The sequence below is a fragment of the Capricornis sumatraensis genome, chromosome X, assembly GCF_032405125.1.
Source record: "Capricornis sumatraensis isolate serow.1 chromosome X, serow.2, whole genome shotgun sequence".
NCBI lineage: Eukaryota > Metazoa > Chordata > Mammalia > Artiodactyla > Bovidae > Capricornis > Capricornis sumatraensis.
Genome location: NC_091092.1, coordinates 31,350,821 through 31,370,781, shown reverse-complemented (window position 1 = coordinate 31,370,781; position 19,961 = coordinate 31,350,821).

The window sequence follows — 19,961 nt, the reverse complement described above, 5'->3', positions numbered from 1 at the left end:
TAAATTGCTTTGGGTAGTAGACTCATTTTCACTATATTGATTCTTCTGATCCATGAAAATAGTATATTTCTCCAGCTATTAGTGTTCTCTTTGATTTATTTCACCAGTGTTTAAAGTTTTCTATATATAGGTCTTTAGTTTCTTTAGGTAGATATATTCCTAAGTATTTTATTCTTTTCATTGCAATGGTGAATGGAATTGCTTCCTTAATTTTCCTTTCTATTTTCTCATTATTAATATATAGGAATCCAAGGGATTTCTGTGTGTTGATTTTATATCATGCAACTTTACTATATTCATTGATTAGCACTAGTAATTTTCTGGTGGAGTTTTTAGGGTTTTCTATGTAGAGGATCATGTCCTCTGCAAACAGTGAGAGTTTTACTTCTTCTTTTCCAATGTGGATTCCTTTTATCTCTTTTTCTACTCTGATTGTTGTGGTCAAAACTTCCAAAACTATGTTGAATAGTAATGGTGAAAGTGGGCACCCTTGTCCTATTCCTGACTTTAGGGAAAATGCTTTCAATTTTGCACCATTGAGGATAATGTTTGCTGTGGGTTTGTCATATATAGCTTTTATTGTGTTGAGGTATGTTCCCTCTATTCCTACTTTCTGGAGAGTTTTTATCATAAATGGATGTTGAATTTTGTCAAAGGCTTTCTCTGGATCTACTGAGATAATCATATGGCTTTTATTTTTCCATTTGTTAATGTGGTGTATTACATTATTGATTTGCAGATATTGAAGAATCCTTGCATCCCTGGGATAAAGCCCATTGGTAATGGTGTATGATCTTTTTAATGTGTTGTTGGATTCTGATTGCTAGAATTTTGTTAAGGATTTTTGCATCCATGTTCATCAGTGATATTGGTCTGTAGCTGTGTTGTCTGTTGTGATCTCTCCATTTTCATTTCTAATTTCATTGATTTGATTTTTCTCCCTTTGTTTCTTTTGAGTCTGGCTAATGGTTTGTCAGTTTTATTTATCCTTTCAAAGAACCAGCTTTTGGCTTTGTTGATTTTTTGCTATCATCACTTTTGTTTCTTTTGCATTTATTTCTGCCCTAATTTTTAAGATTTCTTTCCTTCTACTAACCCTGGGGTCCTTCACTTCTTCCTTTTCTAGTTGCTTTAGGGGTAGAGTTAGGTTATTTATTTGACTTTTTTCTTGTTTCTTGAGGTATGCCTGTATTGCTATGAACTTTTCCCTTAGCACTGCTTTTACAGTGTCCCACAGGTTTTGAGTTGTTGTGTTTTCATTTTCATTCACTTCTATGCATATTTTGATTTCTTTTTTGATTTTTTCTGTGATTTGTTGGTTACTCAGCAGCGTGTTGTTCAGCTTCCATGTGTTGTAATTTTTAATAGCTTTTCTCCTGTAATTGAGATCTAATCTTACTGCATTGTGGTCGGAAAAGATGCTTGGAATGATTTCAATTTTTTTGAAATTACCAAGGCTAGATTTATGGCCCAGGATGTGATCTATCCTGGAGAAGGTTCTGTGTGCCCTTAAGAAAAAGGTGAAATTCACTGTTTTGGGGTGAAATGTCAATTAGGTCTAACTGGTCTATTGTATCATTTAAAGTTTGTGTTTCCTTGTTAATTTTCTGTTTAGTTGATCTATCCATAGGTGTGAGTGGGGTATTAAAGTCTCCCACTATTATTGTGTTATTGTTAATTTCCCCTTTCATACTTGTTAGCATTTGTCTTACATATTGCAGTGCTTCTATGTTGGGTGCATATATATTTACAATTGTTAAATATTCTTCTTGGAGTAATACTTTGTTCATTATGTTGTGTCCTTCTTTGTCTCTTTTCACAGCCTTTGTTTTAAAGTCTATTTTATCTGATATGAGTATTGCTACTCCTGCTTTCTTTTGGTCTCTATTTGTGTGGAAAATCATTTTCCAGCCCTTCATTTTCAGTCTATATGTGTCCCCTGTTTTGAGGTGGGTCTCTTGTAGACAACATATATAGGGGTCTTGTTTTTGTATCCATTCAGCCAGTCTTTGTCTTTTGGTTGGGGCATTCAACCCATTTACGTTTAAGGTAATTATTGATAAGTATGATCCCGTTGCCATTTACTTTATTGTTTTGGGTTCAGGTTTATACCTCCTTTTTGTGTTTCCTGTCTAGGGAAGATCCTTTTGCATTTGTTGGAGAGCTGGTTTGGTGGTGACGAATTATCTAAGCTTTTGCTTGTCTGTAAAGCTTTTGATTTCCCCTTCATATTTGAATGAGATCCTTGCTGTGTACAGTAATCTGGGCTGTAGGTTATTTTCTTTCATCACTTTAAGTATGTCTTGCGATTCCCTCCTGGCTTGAAGAGGTTCTATTGAAAGATTAGCTGTTATCCTTAGGGAAATCCCCTTGTGTGTTATTTGTTATTTTTCCCTTGCTGCTTTTAATGTTTGTTCTTTGTGTTTGATCCTTGCTAATTTGGTTAATATGCATCTTGGGGTTTTTTGCCTTGGGTTTATCCTGTTTGGGACTCTCTTGTTTTCTTGGACTTGGGTGATTATTTCCTTCTCCATTTTAGGGACGTTTTCAGCTATTATCTCCTCATGTATTTTCTCATGGTCTTTCTTTTTGTTTTCTTCTCCTATGATTCGAATGTTGGGGCTTTTAACACTGTCCTGGAGGTCTCTGAGATTGTCCTCATTTCTTTTAATTCGTTTTCCTTTTGTCCTCTCTGATTCATTTATTTCTACCATTTTATCTTCTAATTCACTAATCCTCTCTTCTGTCTCTGTTATTCTACTCTTTGTTGCCTCCAGAGTGTTTTTGATCTCATTTATTACATTATTCATTATATATTGACTCTTTTTTTATTTCTTCTAGGTCCTTGTTAAACCTTTCTTGCAATTTCTCAGTCCTTGTCTCCTGGCTATTTATCTGCGATTCCATTTTGATTTCAAGATTTTGGATCATATTCACTATCATTATTCAGAACTCTTTATCAGGTAGATTCCCTATCTCTTCCTCTTTTGTTTGGTTTGGTGGGCATTTATCCTGTTCCTTTACCTGCTGGGTATTCCTCTGTCTCTTCATCTTGTTTATATTGCTGAGTTTGGTGTTTGCTTTCTGTATTCTGCCAGTTTGTGGAATTCTCTTTAGTGTGGACTTTCCTCACTGTGGGTGGAGTTGTACAGGTGGCTTGTCAAGGTTTCATGGTTAGGGAAGCTTGTGTCGGTGTTCTGGTGGGTGGAGCTGGATTTCTTCTCTCTGGAGTGCAATGAAGTGTCCAGTAATGAGTTATGAAATGTCAATTGTTTCTGAATAACTTTAGGCAGCCTGTATATTGGAGCTCAAGGCTGTGTTCCTGTGTTGCTGGTGAATTTGCGTGGTATGTCTTGCTCTGGAACTTGTTGGCCCTTGGGTGGTGTTTGGTTTCAGTGTAGGCATGGAGGTGTTTGATGAGCTCCTTTCAATTAATGTTCCCTGGAGTCAGGAGTTCTCTGGTGTTCTCAGGATTTGGACTTAAGCCTCCTGCTTCTGGTTTTCAGTCTTATTTTACAGTAGTCTCAAGACTTCTCCTTCTATACAGCACCATTGATAAAAATCTAGGTTAAAGATGAAAAGTTTGTCCGCAGTGAGGGACACCCACAGAGGTTCACAGAGTTGCATGGAGAAGAGAAGAGGGAGGAGGGAGTTAGAGGTGACCCTAATGAGATGAGGTGGAATCAAGAGGAGATAGCAAGCTATCCAGTAATCACTTCCTTATGTGCACTCCACAACATTACCACTCAGAGATGTTCCTGGAGTTATACAGAGAAGAGAAGAGGGAGGAAGGAGACAGAGGTGGCCAGGAGGATAAAAGCGGGGAGTCAAAAGGAGAGAGACAGATCCAGCCAGTAATCAGTTCCCTAAGTGTTCACCATCATTTGGAACACACAGAAATTCGCAGAGTTGGGTACAGAAGAGAGGGGGTAGGGAAGAGACACAGGTGACCTGGTGGAGAAAAAGGAGAGTCCAAAGGGGGAGAGAGCAGTCAAGCCAGTAATCTCTCTCCCAAGTAAAAATGGGTATGGAAGATTGGGTTCTTAATGGTACAAAATTGATAACAAATACCAAAGAGCAAAGATTTAAAATCTAGAGTAGAGTTTGAAATTTCAAAAATACAATATTAAAGAAAAGATGGAAAAAAAGTCACAAAAATTATAAAAGAATATATTTATATGAAGTTTGCTTTTAAAAAATAGGGTCTTTTTTCCGCCAAGTAATAGTAGGTTATAAAAGTGAAAATTAAAGGTGTAATAGAAGACTTAATTTTTTTAAAAAATTAAAAAAAAAAAAAACAATGATTGCAAAAATAGTAAAAATATATCTAGGACTTTCTCTGGTGTTGTTGTGGGTATTGTGGGGTCAGTTCATTTTCGGATAGTTCCTTTGTCAGGTTTATATTTCTCAAGATCTATAGGCCCCTTCCTATGTAGTTGGTACTAACGACAGGGTTTTAATCTATTGCACCTGTCACTTCTAAGGCAGTTCCCTCTGTTGAAGCTTCTGTTTGCTCGTCTCTTCAGTGTCTTATTTCCACCCTGACACAAAGAGAGTGGTGGTGGACACTTTTTGGGGGCTCACTTTTTCAGTCACACTTTGGGGAGGGAGGGGACGCTGCAAACAAATAACACTCGTGTGTGCTCGCAGTGCCTCAGCCACACTGGGCCTGACCCCACTCACAGCACGTGTACCCTCCCTGCCCACACTGCTCAGGCTCTAGGTTGCTCCACCAGGAACCGTCCGAGGCTGGCCCTGGGCTGCATGCACCTCCCAGGTCTAAGCTGCTCAAGTTCAGGCACTTGGGTAGTCCTCAGAGGCACAGACTTGGTTGGGCCTGCGTTTTCTGCCCTTCCTAGGTCCGAGCAGCTCAGGTGATGAGGTGTTTGGCAAGCACGGTTGCTGCGACTTATCGCCTCCCCCTTCCCTGCTGCTCGGTTTTCTGGGTGTACAACCGGTGCACCTTCTCAGGCGGATGTTGACCATCCAGAACCCCAAGAAGTCTTAGTTAGCAAAGAAGCCTGCTTACAGTTTTGTAGATAATGTCTCTGTGGGGCTGTAATTGCCCCCTTCTGGCTCTGACTGCCTGCCACCAGAGGGGGATGGTCTGTAGCCAGCTATCTCTGTTCAGTCCTTTGTTCTGTGAGTGGGCCTGGTGGTGTCTTAGGTTAGGGCTGCCTTTTTGTGTGATAGTTATCCCAAAGTCTGGTTTGCTAGCCCAAGTCAGTTCGCTCAGATTGTGCTCTGGGCATTCAGGCCAGATCCTTACTCTAAGCAATGCAACCCACGCCTCCCTGCCCAGCCCCCACTTGCTAGTGGCAGGGGCAGGCATCTGCAGTGCTTCTCCACTGAGGGAGTTACCGTTGGTCTTGTTATCTGTGGGTTTTAATTATTTATTTATTTTTCCTCCCTATTATGTTGCCCTCTGTGCTTCCAAGGCTCGCCAGAGACTTGGCAGTGAGAGTGTTTCCTGGTGTTTGGAAACTTCTTTTTAAGACTCCCTTCCTGGGATGGAGCTCTGTCCCTACCTCCTTTGTCTCTTTTTTTGTCTTTTATATTTTTTCCTACCTCCTTTCGAAGACACTGGGCTGTTTTTCTGGGTGCCTGATGTCCTCTGCTGACATTCAGAAGTTGTTTTGTGGAATATACTCAGCGTTTAAATGTTTTTTGATACATTTGTTGGGGAGAAAGTGGTCTCCCCGTCCTATTCCTCTGCCATCTTAGGACTGCCCCACCTGAATTCATTTTTTAAGGAAAAAATAAGACTTATATTAGGTTGTCAATTTTTTTTTACCTCTTTTTTTGTTCAAATTTTTTTGATCAGATAACAACATGGGAGAAGCATACTGAGTATCACCATCATTTCACAAAAGAAATAACGTTTTAACATTTAAAGAACAGGAAAGACATATAATGTCAGAAAGAAAACAATATATTAAATTGAGTAATTTTAGTTTTATGTAAAAAGCATTACATTATTCTTGCTCTTCTGATTTCACTTCCAGTCAGTGAAAGCTTCTTTATTCTCATGCTTTGGACTTTATGGTTTATGAGTTTTTCCTGGTTTCTAACAATATGAAGAAATTGAGGCCTGTATTGGTTAACTACTCATATGTGTAGGTTTCAAATTAATCCTTTTCAAATATGTTGCTGCATCTGAAAAATTTTTAGAAAATTCTAAGGCTGAAAACAAATGAGTGGCCATGATGAAATCTCAGTGCAGGTACTGACAAAGATGGTATAGCTGATTCACAAAAGATATGCTCATTATAGGATATATTGAGGTCAATATTTCTGTTATCTTCATTGCTCCTTTTTAGGAACATGACAGCTAGCTTCATTCACTATCTATCCCTACATTTTCCCAAACCAACAGTAAAGGCCTGGAAAAGTTAAGCACTCAGCTAAAATTAAACCTCTGTTAGCTCATATGAACACAAAAACTAGTTACCTGTATGGTAAGAATAGCCAATTTGCAAAACATGCAACTTTGTTCCTTACATAACTAACAAATCTTAATGATCCCATACTTTATGGAATCAATAAATAGTGATTCATATTTTATTTGAGTTTTAAATTTTATGCTGAATGAAGAGAATCAATTAACCAAGTATTTTCAAAGATTTCCGTGTGTTTAAGAAATCTGTCTTTAAGTACAAACATTGCCTTTTTTATTCCTCAACACAGAGGAAAAAAAAAATGGGTAAGAATCACACATATCTATATCCCTAGGATTTTTGGGACTGTCTTGAAAGCACTTCTACTGTATGATATTTTTAGTTACAATGTATTTTTCAAGATGTAACCCCATCATAAATTGAAGAAGGAAAATTACCAACCACCATTTGAAATCACAGAATAGCCTGTGTGCATCCCAAAGGATCACATATTTTTTGAAATTCTGTTTAGAAAATTCTAAACAGTAATCTAGGAAACTCAGGATTCAGTTATATAATCTCAAAACTGCCCACTCTCATCTTCCTTACTAAAATATTAGATTGCCTGGTTCAGGATTTTATCTTTTTTTTTTTTTTTTTCAGGGTACAAGTATATACTGAAGAAAATGACAATTATCCTTTGTGATACTAAGGGCTAGAAAACCCTTCAAAACAATTCCTTGTTTTCCTGAATAACTGCTTTTGAAGAATTTGTCTGGACCTGATGTTTATATTTCTGCCTCTAAGGGTAATGAGCACTGTATAGACTGTCTCCAGTTTACTACGGTTTGACTTATGATTTTCTGACTTTCAGTTCAGTTCAGTCAATCAATCATGTCCGACTCTTTGGACCCCATGGACTGCAGCACACCAGGCTTCCCTGTCCCTCACCAACTCTTGGAGCTTGCTCAAACTCATGTCCATTGAGTCAGTGATGCCATCCAACCATCTCATCCTCTGTAGCCTTGTCGTCCTGCCTTCATTCTTCCTAGCATCAGGGTCTTTTCCAGTGAGTCAGTTATTTGAATCAGGTGAGTTTTGTTTTTGCGTTTTTTTTTTTTTAACTTTTTAACTGTAGGATGGTGCAAAAGTGATACACATTCAGTAGAAAACATAATTCAAATTTTGATTTTTTTTCCCCCAGGCTGGTGATATTCTCTCATGTTGCTGGGCAGCACAGTGAGCCACAGCTCCCAGTCAGTCACATGATCATGAGAGTGAAAAACCTACACAAAACTCGTATGTACACATTCATTTCAGATCAGTCACTCAGTCGTGTCTGACTCTTTGTGACCCCATGGACTGAAGCATGCCAGGCTTTCCTGTTCATCACCAACACCTAGAGCTTGCTCAGACTCATGTCCATCGAGTCAGTGATGCCATCCAACCATCTTATCCTCTGTCACCCCCTTCTCTTCCTGCCTTCAATCTTTCCCAGCATCAGGGTAGTTTTTGATGAGTTAGTTCTTCACATAAGGTGACAAAATATTGGAGCTTCAGCTTTAGTATCAGTCCATCCAATGAATATTCAGGACTGACTTCCTCTAGGATTAGCTGGTTTGATCTTCTTGCAGTCCAAGGTCCGAGGGACTCTCATGAGTCTTTCCCAACACCACAGTTCAAAAGCATCAATTCTTTGGTGCTCAGCTTTGTTTATGTTTCTCACATCTATACATGACTACTGGAAAAACCATAGCTTTGACTATATGGGGCTTCCCTGATAGCTCAGTTGGTAAAGAATCTGCCTGAAATGCAGGAGACACAGATTCAATTCCTGGGTCTGGAAAATCCGCTGGAGAAGAGATAGGCTACCCACTCCAGTAGTCTGACCTGGAGAATTCATTCCATGGACTCTATAGTCCATGGGGTCGGAAAGAGTCAGACATGACTAAGTGACTTTCACTTTTCTCTTTTGACTATATGGACCTTTGTTGGCAAAGTAATGTCTGCTTTTTAATATGCTGTCTAGGTTGGTCATAACTCTTCTTCCAAGAGCAAACATCTTTTAATTTCATGGCTACAGTCACCACCTGCAGTGATTTTGGAGCCCAGGAAAATAAAGTATTTGACTGTTTCCATTGTCTCCTCATCTATTTGCCATGAAGTGATGGGAATGGTTGCCATGATCTTAGTTTTTTAATGTTAAGTTTTAAGCCATCTTTTTCACTCTCCTCTTTCACTTTCATCAAGAGGCTCTTTAGTTTCTCTTTGCTTTCGCCATAAGGGTGGTGTCATCTGCATATCAGAGGTTATTGATTATTCTCCCCACAATGTTGATTCCAGCTTGTGCTTCATCCAGCCCAGCATTTTGCCTGATGTACTCTGTATATAAGGTAAACAAGCAGGGTGACAATATAAGCCTTGACATACCCCTTTCACAATTTGGAACAGTCCATTTTTCCATGTCTGGTTTAACTTGTTGCTTCTTGACCTGCATACAGATTTCTCAGGCAGCAGGTAATGTGGTCTGGTATTCCCATCTCTTAAAGAATTTTCCACAGTTTGTTGTGATCCACACAGTCAAAGGCTTTGGTGTAGTCAATAAAGCAGAAATATGTGTTTTTCTGGAACTTTCTTGTTTTTTATATGACACAACAGATGTTGGCAATTTGATCTCTGGTTCCTCTGTCTTTTCTAAATCCAGCTTGAACATCAGGGAGTTCTTAGTTCATGTACTGTTGAAGCCTAGATTGGAGAATTTTGAGCATTACTTTGCTAGAGTGTGAGATGAGTGCAATTGTGTGGTAGTTTGAACATTCTTTGGCATTGCCTTTCTTTGGTATTGGTACAAAAACTGACCTTTTCAAGTCCTGTGGCTGCTGCTGAGTTTTCCAAATTTGCTGGCATATTAAGTGCAGCACTTTCACAGAATTATCTTTTAGGATTTGAAATAGCTCAAATGGGATTCCATCACCTCCACTAACTTTGTTCATAGTGATGCTTCCTAAGGCACACTTGACTTCACATTCCAGGATGTCTGGCTCTAGGTGTGTGATCACACTGTCATGGTTATATGGGTCATTAAGATTTTTTTTTTTTGTATAGTTCTTCTGTGTATTCTTGCCACCTCTTCTTCATATCTTCTGCCTCATACAATTTCTGTCCTTTATTGTGCCCATCTTTGCATGAAATGTTCCCTTGGTATCTCTAATTATTTTTTAAGAGATCTCAACTCTTTACCACTCTATTCCTTTCCTCTCTTTCTTTGCATTGATCACTGAGTAAGGCTTTCTTATGTCTCCTTGCTTTTCTTTGGAACTCTGCATTCAGATGGGTATATCTTTCCTTTCCTCCTTTGCCTTTCATTTCTCTTCTTTTCTCAGCTATTTGTAAGGTATCTTCAGACAACCATTTTGCCTTTTTGCATTTCTTTCTCCTGATGATGGTCAATGTCATGAACCTCTGTGCATTGTTCTTCAAGTACTTGTCTATCATATCTAATCCCTTGATTCTGTTTGTTACTTCCAGGGTATAATCATTAGGGATTTGATTTAGGGCTTCTTGGTGGCTCAGAGGTTAAAGCATCTGCCTGCAATGCGAGAGACCTGGGTTCAATCCCAGGGTCGGGAAGATCCCCTGGAGAAGAAAATGGCAACCCACTCCAGTACTCTTGCCTGGAGAATCCCATGGAGGGAGGAGCCTGGTAGGCTACAGTCCATGGGGTCGCAAAGAGTCAGACACGACTGAGCGACTTCACTTTCACTTTCTTTCATACCTGAATGGTCTAGTGGTTTCCCTACTTTTTCAATTTAAGCCTGAACTTTACAATAAGGAGTTCATGACCTGAGCCATGGTCAGCTCCCAGTCTTTTTTATTTATTTATTTATTTACTTTTGCTGATTCTATATAGCTTCTCCATCTTCAGCTGCAAAGAATATAATCAGTCTAATTTTTATATTGACCATCCGGTGATGTCCATCTGTAGAGTCATCTCTTGTGTTGTTGGAAGAGGGTGTTTGCTATGACTAGTGCATTCTCTTGGCAAAACTCTGTAAGCCTTTTCCCTGCTTCATTTTGTACTCCAAGGCCAAACTTGCCTGTTACTCATGTATCTCTTAACTGCCTACTTTTGCATTCCAGTCCCCTATGATGAAAATGATATCTTTTTTTAGTGTTAGTCCTAGAAGGTCTTGTAGGTCTTCATGGAGCTATTCAACTTTAGCTTCTTCAGCATTAGTGGTTGTGGCATAGACTTGGATTACTGTGATATTGAATCATTTACCTTGGAAATGAACAGAGATCATTCTGTTATTTTTGAGATCATATCCAAGTACTGCATTTCAGACTCTTTGTTGACTCTGAGGGCTACTCCATTTCTTCTAAGAGATATTTTTTCCCAAAGTAGTAGATATAATGGTCATCCAAATTAAATTTGCCTATTCCAGTCCATTTTACTTCACTGATTTCTAAAATGTCGTCACTCTTGCCATCTCCTGTTTGACCACTTTCAATTTATCTTGATTCATGGACCTAAGATTCCAGGTTCTTATATTGTTCTTTACAACATTGGACTTTTACTTCCATCATCAGTCACATTCACAATGGCATTGTTTTTGCTTTGGCTCCATACCTTCATTCTTTCTGGAGTTATTTCTCCTCTCTTCTCTAGTAGCATATTGGGCACCTACCAACCTGGGGAGTTCATTTTTCAATGTGATGTCTTTTTCCTTTTTATACCTAGACAAGCATTCTGTTTTTCATTTCAGTGTGGTATTCTGTAAGTTACATGAGGTAGTCAAGACTTTATTATAAAATAGCCTTTATATTTGATGATTTTGCTCAACTGTAGGCAAATGTAAGTGTTCTGAACATGTTTTATGTAGGCTAGGCTAAGGTATGGTGTTTGGGTACATTAAGTATACTAGATATATTTTGGACTTATGATATCTTAACTTACAGTGAATTTTTAAATATGTAACCCCATCATAACCTGAGGAAAATCTGTACATTTCTAGTATGTATAAAAAAAGTATCCTATTTTATTTGCTTCAAATTTATATTCTTCTAAGTATGAAAATCCTTTCCTAGTGTAGTAATACCCAGTGCCTAAAACTTTGCCACCCACTTTGTTTGCAGGTACTGCTTTTGGCACTTTATATTTACTATCTTCAATCCTCAGAATGATATTGATAATAGGGAGAGATTTATTTAATGCCTATGTACTTTTGTGATTTTTTAAAATGAAGTGACTATTATTGTAATTCTGACTACAACAATTATTATGAGGAATCTGAGTCTCAGAGAGTTTAAATAACTTGCTCAGTATCTCACACTTATTAAGTACAGGAGTGAAGATTAAAGCCCAGTTCTGTCTGAACTCAAAGCCTTGGCTCTTCCCATGGTTTTACAATCATGTAATACACTGGGGAAAAAAAGTCCAATCATGTTTTATGTCCTAGCACCTCATTTAAGACTTCTATGATCTTGGATTTGTTAACTTCTCTGAGCGTAATTTTTTTCCTTTTTAAAAATAGAGTAGACGGTTGAATCAAATGAGATCATGTGTATAAAGCACAGAATACTAAAGTATAGACCAACTGTAAAGTAAGTGGACAATGAAGAGTATAGAGACTGCCTAAAACAGTATCTGACACACATTAGGTGCTTATTATATGTTGGGAGGAAGGAAGAAAGGGCATAAAGGAGAAAGACTGAAACAAAGCAAATATTAATGTCACGTGAGTGTATGTTCCTCGATTCTTTGTTTCGTCACAACAAAAATTTGGAGTGATGGACATTAAAGCCCCCTCGGCGTGTCACAGCTCTCAGGTCTTGGATAGACCGTGTTATAGCTCTCAGGTCTCGAATAGACCATGTTATAGCTCTTAGACAAATCAATGTTACACCTCAGTGTTACAGCTCTATTTTATTTAGAAGATATCAGGAAAATCCATCTTCGAGGTGTGAGGGCACATTGATCTAAAGACACGAGGAGAAGAGTGCCCCAGCGCGTGGGGGAGAGAGAGAGAGCTGGCTTTGGCTCTTCTATTTATATGTTTATCTCTCCCTGGGTCTGCCCTATGTAAATTGGGCCAGCCAGGATAGTTGTTTGTTTCACCTGAGGTCCTCACTCCGGCCCTCAGACCTTCTTTTGTTTCATTTTCGCGGGCTTTTCCTTTTCTTGTCTGTAGCCACCACCATTTTGGACTCCTTTTCCCTGTTCTACCTACCTAACATTAATAAGCAACTTGAGCATTGATATAAGACAATACTGAATTCAAATGTGGTGATCACTTGCTAGCTCTATGACCTTAACTAATTAGAGTATTGTTTTCTCATGTGCAAGATTATATAAGAATTTATGATGATTAGGGAGAATATATATATAATGCATGTAGCATGGTATCTTGCAAGCACTAAGAGCTCACTAAATAAGGACAAGAGACTAATTGGTTAGATATGGCCTTCTGACATACAAAGTGTCCTGCTATTACAGCCTGTAAAGTGGTGGTGGTTTGTTTATACATATGACATGATTTGGCATAGTCAATATTATTTTTATTAGTAATAGTGGTGTTAGTATTATTCACATGCAAGTGAAAGTCACTCAGTTGTGTCCAACTTTTTGTGATCCCATGGACTGTAGCTCACCAGGCTCCTCTGTCCATGGGATTCTCTAGACAACCATACTGGAGTGGGTAGCCATTCCCTTCTCCAGGGGATCTTCCTGACCCAGGAATTGAACCTGGGTCTCTTGCAGTGAAGGTAGATTCTTTACTGTCTGAGCCAACAGGGAAGCCCAGAATTATTCATATATTCCTTCAAAATTAATTAAGTCCATACTCTCTCTGAGCTCTGTACAAAGTGTTATGATTAAAAGATAGTAAAACAAGTCATTGACACTCAAAAGCTTAGAGATGATTATTAATATTCCTAGAAAAAGAAATAGAATCTGGAAAGAAGCATGCCAGAACAACAAACCTACATGTCAAATATATGAACTTAACTCTAAAATTGAACTAAGATCTTATTGGCTGAATCTCCTCTTTCTCTCTTGCTTCCAGAGGTAAATCTAGCACTCTTGAACACAGCCTCTGTCATTCTATTCTTGCTTTTAATCTTTCTGGATGGGATAATTTTTTAACAGGAAAAAAAGTATATGTGAGGTCTTAAGAACTGCATTCAAAAGACAAAGATTCAGGTAACGCTTAGAGAATGTTCGTGATAAGAGAAAGAGTCAGGGGCTAATAAAGACAAAAAGCCACCAGGTTGTTAAAAATTGCCGGGCAGTAACAGTGATTGATCCTGATCGGAGTCAAAAAATATTTATCCAGAAAGGAATCATGAGTTATTTTAGGGTAAGAATCTGCTAAGAAGATTTGTAACTTAATAGGACCATATGGGGCTTTCCTAGGACAGGCCTCTCCCTGTGTCCTCTGCTATAGCTCTTCTCTGAAGTACCCAGGTAATAGTATCTACAGCAGATTTCCTGAGTTTTTCAGATGCTAAAAATCCACCATCAAGTGGAAGAAATTAACTACTTGATGATTCTGAGCACACAGCCCCAGGCCTAGTGACCCCTAAATTTGGATAATGTTAACCCTTGCGACCTGACATCAACCAGTCAGAGAACTGGGCTTGAGCTGATCACACATCCTACGACCCCACTCCCTCTGAATGGGATAATTGAATACTATTCTTCTGTATGCCATTGGTGATATTTGATTACAAAAGAAAAGGAAATAAAAGTTTTGTGCCTGGGGTAAATTTCCAAGTATGCCTTGGATTTGAGCGATCTTACCAGCCTACATCATTGCATTTCACTTGGCTGGGAACCAAAATTCTGGGATTCTATGGCTTAACTAAAACACCATTTTAAGCAATGTGATTATACAGGCAATTTACTCTATGGCCTTACTGAAGCCCAGTAAATCTATCTTTTTCCATTATTATATTACAGGGACTATACTGAATGCATTACTTTTGTTGTTACATTTAAACTTCAAAATAACCCCCATAAGATAGATATGGTTATGGTTATTATTCTGCAGATAAAGGACTTGAGTCCCAGAATAATATCAAGAAATATATCAGTGTAGGAGAAAAACACTAAAATAAGAGTATTTTTTTTTAAAGCTTATACTAAAAATTGATCCTCTGTCAAAGTACTTTTGCCCCTTCCAATGACAAGATTCCATTGTCTACTGGTGTTGCATTAAGTTAATCCATGTAAATATAAAGTATGTATAAATCTGAAACTCCAGACTACATGTTCATCTATACTAAACACAAGTTGCAAGCATAATTAGTTTGTGCTAAAATTCACTAATAAAATGACTTAAAAGTTACTGTAAAGATGAAGGCCTTTCTCATTTGTCTGGACTTCATAAAAAATTGTCTTACATTAATAAGATATATGCCCTCAAGACCCCAAATAACAGTATTTCCTTCAGATCAGAAAATTCTCTGTAAGTTGTAAAGCAGACCCTAGCATATATTATTGAGGAAATTTAAAGGTAATTAATTAGTCACTAGGGTTTCTCAAAGTAACAGAATACTGAACTATCATATCAGAGGGTTCATTTTTGATTCCCTAACCCTGGAGAATATGTTAGTTGAAGAAAATTAACACTTTTTTAAAAAAATTTTTTAAATATAAATTTATTTTTTAATTGGAGTTTAATTACAATATTGTATTGGTTTTGCCATACATTAACATGAATTAGCCACAGGTATACACGTGTTCCCCCAACTGAACCCCCTTCCCTCCTCCCTCCCCGTAACCATCCCTCTGGGTCTTCCCAATGTACCAGCCCCAAGCATCCAGTATCATGCATCAAACCTGGACTGGCGATTTGTTTCATATATGATGTTATACATGTTTCAATGTCATCCTCCCAAATCATCCCACCCTCTCCCTCTCCCACAGAGTCCAAAAGACTGTTCTATACATCTGTGTCTCTTTTGCTGTCTCGCATACAGGGTTATAATTATCATCTTTCTAAATTCCATATATATGTGTTAGTATACAGTATTGGTGTTTTTTTTTTCTGGCTTACTTCACTCTGTGAAATAGGCTCCAGTTTCATCCACCTCATTAGAACTGATTCAAATGTATTCTTTTTTAATGTCTGAGTAATACTCCATTGTGTATATGTACCACAGCTTTCTTATCCATTCATCTGCTGATGAACATCTAGGTTGCTTCCATGTCCTGGCTATTGTAAACAGCATTGCAATGAACATTGGGGTCCACGTATCTCTTTCAAATCTGGTTCCCTTGGTGTGTATGTCCAGTAAAGGGATTGCTCTCTCATAAGGCAGTTCTATTTCCAGTTTTCTAAGGAATCCCCACACTGTTCTCCATAGTGGCTGTACTAGTTTGCATTCCCACCAACAGCGTAAGAGGGTTCCCTTTTCTCTACACTCTCTCCAACATTTATTGCTTGTAGACTTTTGAATCACAGCCATTCTGACTGGCGTGAAATGGAACCTCATTGTGGTTTTGATTTGCATTTCTCTGATAATGAGTGATGTTGAGCATCTTTTCATGTGTTTGTTATCCATCTGTATGTCTTCTTTGGAGAAATGTCTATTTAGCTCTTTGGCCCATTTTTTGATGGGGTCATTTATTTTTCTGGAATTGAGCTGCAGGAGTTGCTTGGATATTTTTGAGATTAGTTGTTTCGCAGCTGTGTCATTTGTTATTATTTTCTCCCATTCTGAAGGCTGTCTTTTCACCTTGATTATAGTTTCCTTTGTTGTGCAGAAGCTTTTAAGTTTAATTGGGTCCTATTTGCTTACTTTTGCTTTTATTTCCAATATTCTGGGAGGTGGGTCATAGGGGATCCTGCTGTGTATGTTGGAGAAAGTTTTGCCTATGTTCTCCTCTAGAAGTTTTATAGTTTCTGGTCTTACATTTAGATCTTTAATCCATTTTGTGTTTATTTTTGTGTATGATGTTAGAAAGTGTTGCACTTTCATTCTTTTACAAGTGGTTGACCAGTTTCCTCAGCACCACTTGTTAAAGAGATTGTCTTTAATCCATTGTATAGTCTTGCCTCCTTTGCCAAAGATAAGGTGTCCATAGGTGCATGGATTTATCTCTGGGCTTTCTATTTTGTTCCATTGATCTATATTTCTGTCTTTGTGCCAGTACCATACTGTCTTGATGACTGTAGCTTAGTAGTAGAGCCTGAAGTCAGGCAGGTTGATTCCTCCAGCTCCATTCTTCTTTCTCAAGATTCCTTTGGCTATTCAAGCTCTTTTGTATTTCTATACAAATTGTGAAATTATTTGTTCTAGCTCTGTGAAAAATACCGTTGGTAGCTTGATAGGGATTGCATTGAATCTATAAATTGCTTTGGGTAGTATACTCATTTTCACTATATTGAATCTTCCAATCCATGAACATGGTATATTTCTCCATCTGTTAGTGTCCTCTTAGATTTTTTTTTTCACAAGTGTTTTATGGTTTTCTATATATAGGTCTTTAGTTTCTTTAGGTAGATACATTCCTAAGTATTTTATTCTTTTCGTTGCAATGGTGAATGGAATTGCTTCCTTAATTTCTCTTTCTATTTTCTCATTATTAATGTATAGGAATGCAAGGGATTTCTGTGTGTTGATTTTATATCATGCAACTTTACTATATCCATTGGTTACCTCTAGTAATTTTCTGGTGGAATTTTTAGGGTTTTCTATGTAGAGGATCATATCATCTTCAAACGGTGAAAGTTTTACTTCTTTTCCTGTGTGGATTCCTTTTATCTCTTTTTCTGCTCTGATTGCTGTGGCCAAAACTTCTAAAACTATGTTGAATACTAATGGTAAAAGTGGGCACCCTTGTCCTGTTCCTGACTTTAGGGGAAATGATTTCAATTTTTCACCATTGAGGATAATGTTTGCCTTGGGTTTGTCATATATAGCTTTTATTATGTTGAGGTATATTCCTTCTATCCCTGCTTTCTGTAGAGTTTTTATCATAAATGGGTATTGAATTTTGTCAAAGGCTTTCTCTGGATCTACTGAGATAATCATATGGCTTTTATTTTTCCATTTGTTAATGTGGTGTATTAATTTGATTGATTTGTAGATATTGAAGAATTCCTTGCATCCCTGGAATAAAGCCCATTGGTCATGGTGTATAATCTTGTTAATGTGTTGTTGGATTCTGATTGCTAGAATTTTGTTAAGGATTTTTGCATCTATGTTCATCAGTGATATTGATCTGTAGCTGTGTTGTCTGTTGTGATCTCTCCATTTTCATTTCTAATTTCATTGATTTGATTTTTCTCCCTTTGTTTCTTGATGAGTCTGGCTAATGGCTTGTCAATTTTATTTATCTTTCAAAGAACCACCTTTTGGCTTTGTTGATTTTTGCTATGGTCTCTTTTGTTTCTTTTGCATTTATTTCTGCCTAATTTTTAACATTTCTTTCCTTCTACTAACCTTGGGGTCCTTCATTTCTTCCTTTTCTAGTTGCTTTAGGGGTAGAGTTAGGTTATTTATTTGACTTTTTTCTTGTTTCTTGAGGTATGCCTGTATTGCTGTGAACTTTTCCCTTAGCACTGCCTTTACAGTGTCCCATAGGTTTTGAGTTGTTGTGTTTTCATTTTCATTCACTTCTATGCATATTTTGATTTCTTTTTTGATTTCTTCTGTGATTCGTTGGTTACTCAGCAGCGTGTTGTTCAGCTTCCATGTGTTGTAATTTTTAATAGCTTTTCTCCTGTAATTGAGATCTAATCTTACTGCATTGTGGTCGGAAAAGATGCTTGGAATGATTTCAATTTTTTTGAATTTACTAAGGCTAGATTTATGGCCCAGGATGTGATCTATCCTGGAGAAGGTTCTGTGTGCCCTTAAGAAAAAGGTGAAATTCACTGTTTTGGGGTGAAATGTCAATTAGGTCTAACTGGTCTATTGTATCATTTAAAGTTTGTGTTTCCTTGTTAATTTTCTGTTTAGTTGATCTATCCATAGGTGTGAGTGGGGTTTTAAAGTCTACCACTATTATTGTGTTATTGTTAATTTCCCCTTTCATACTTGTTAGCATTTGTCTTACGTATTGTGGTGCTCCTATGTTGGGTGCATATATATTTATAATTGTTATATCTTCTTCTTGGATTGATCCTTTGATCATTATGCAGTGTCCTTCTTTGTCTCTTTTCACAGCCTTTTTTTTTTGTTTGTTTGTTTGTTTGTTTTACTTTATTTTACTTTACAATACTGTATTGGTTTTGCCATACATTGACATGAATCCACCACGGGTGTACATTCGTTCCCAAACATGAACCCCCCTCCCACCTTCCTCCCCATAATATCTCTCTGGGTCATCCCCATGCACCAGCCCCAAGCATGCTGTATCCTGCTTCGGACATAGACTGGCAATTCGATTCTTACATGATAGTATACATGTTACAAAGCCATTCTCCCAAATCATCCCACCCTCTCCCTCTCCCTCTGAGTCCAAAACTCCGTTATACACATCTGTGTCTTTTTTGCTGTCTTGCATACAGGGTCGTCATTGCCATCTTTCTAAATCCCATATATATGTGTAATCTGCAAGCAATAAATGCGGGAGAGGGTGTGGAGAAAAGGGAACCCTCCTACACTATTGGTGGGAATGCAAACTAGTCCAGCCACTCTGGAGAACAGTGTGAAGATTCCTTAAAACAGCCTTTGTTTTAAAGTCTATTTTATCTGATATGAGTATAGCTACTCCTGCTTTCTTTTGGTCTAATTGTGTGGAATATCTTTTTGCAGTTCTTCTCTTTCAGTCTCTATCTGTCCCTTGTTTTGAGGTGGGTCTCTTGTAGACAGCATATATAGGGGTCTTGTTTTTGTATCCATTCAGCCAGTCTTTGTCTTTTGGTTGGGACATTCAACCCATTTACGTTTAAGGTAATTATTGATATGTATGATCCCATTGCCATTTACTTTATTGTTTGGGGTTTGATTTTATACACCCTGTTTGTGTTTCCTGTCTAAGCAAGATCCTTTTGCGTTTGTTGGAGAGCTGGTTTGGTGGTGCTGAGTTCTCTCAGCTTTTGCTTGTCTGTAAAGCTTTTGATTTCTCCTTCATATTTGAATGAGATCCTTGCTGGGTACCGTAATCTGGGTTGTAGGTTAATTTTTTCATCACTTCTAGTATGTCTTGCCATTCCCTCCTGGCTTGAAGAGGTTCTATTGAAAGATCAGCTGTTATCCTTATAGGAATCCCTTGTGTGTTATTTGTTGTTTTTCCCTTGCTGCTTTTAATATTTGTTCTTTGTGTTTGATCTTTGTTAATTTGATTAATATGTATCTTGGGGTGTTTTGCCTTGAGTTTATCCTGTTTGGGACTCTCTTGTTTTCTTAGACTTGGGTGATTATTTCCTTCCCCATATTAAGGAAGTTTTCAACTATTATCTCCTCATGTATTTTCTCATGGTCTTTCTTTTTGTCTTCTTCTTCTGAGACTCCTATGATCAGAATGTTGGGGCGTTTAACACTGTCCTGGAGATCTCTGAGATTGTCCTCATTTCTTTTAATTCACTTTTCTTTTTTCCTCTCTGACTCATTTATTTCTGCCATTCTATC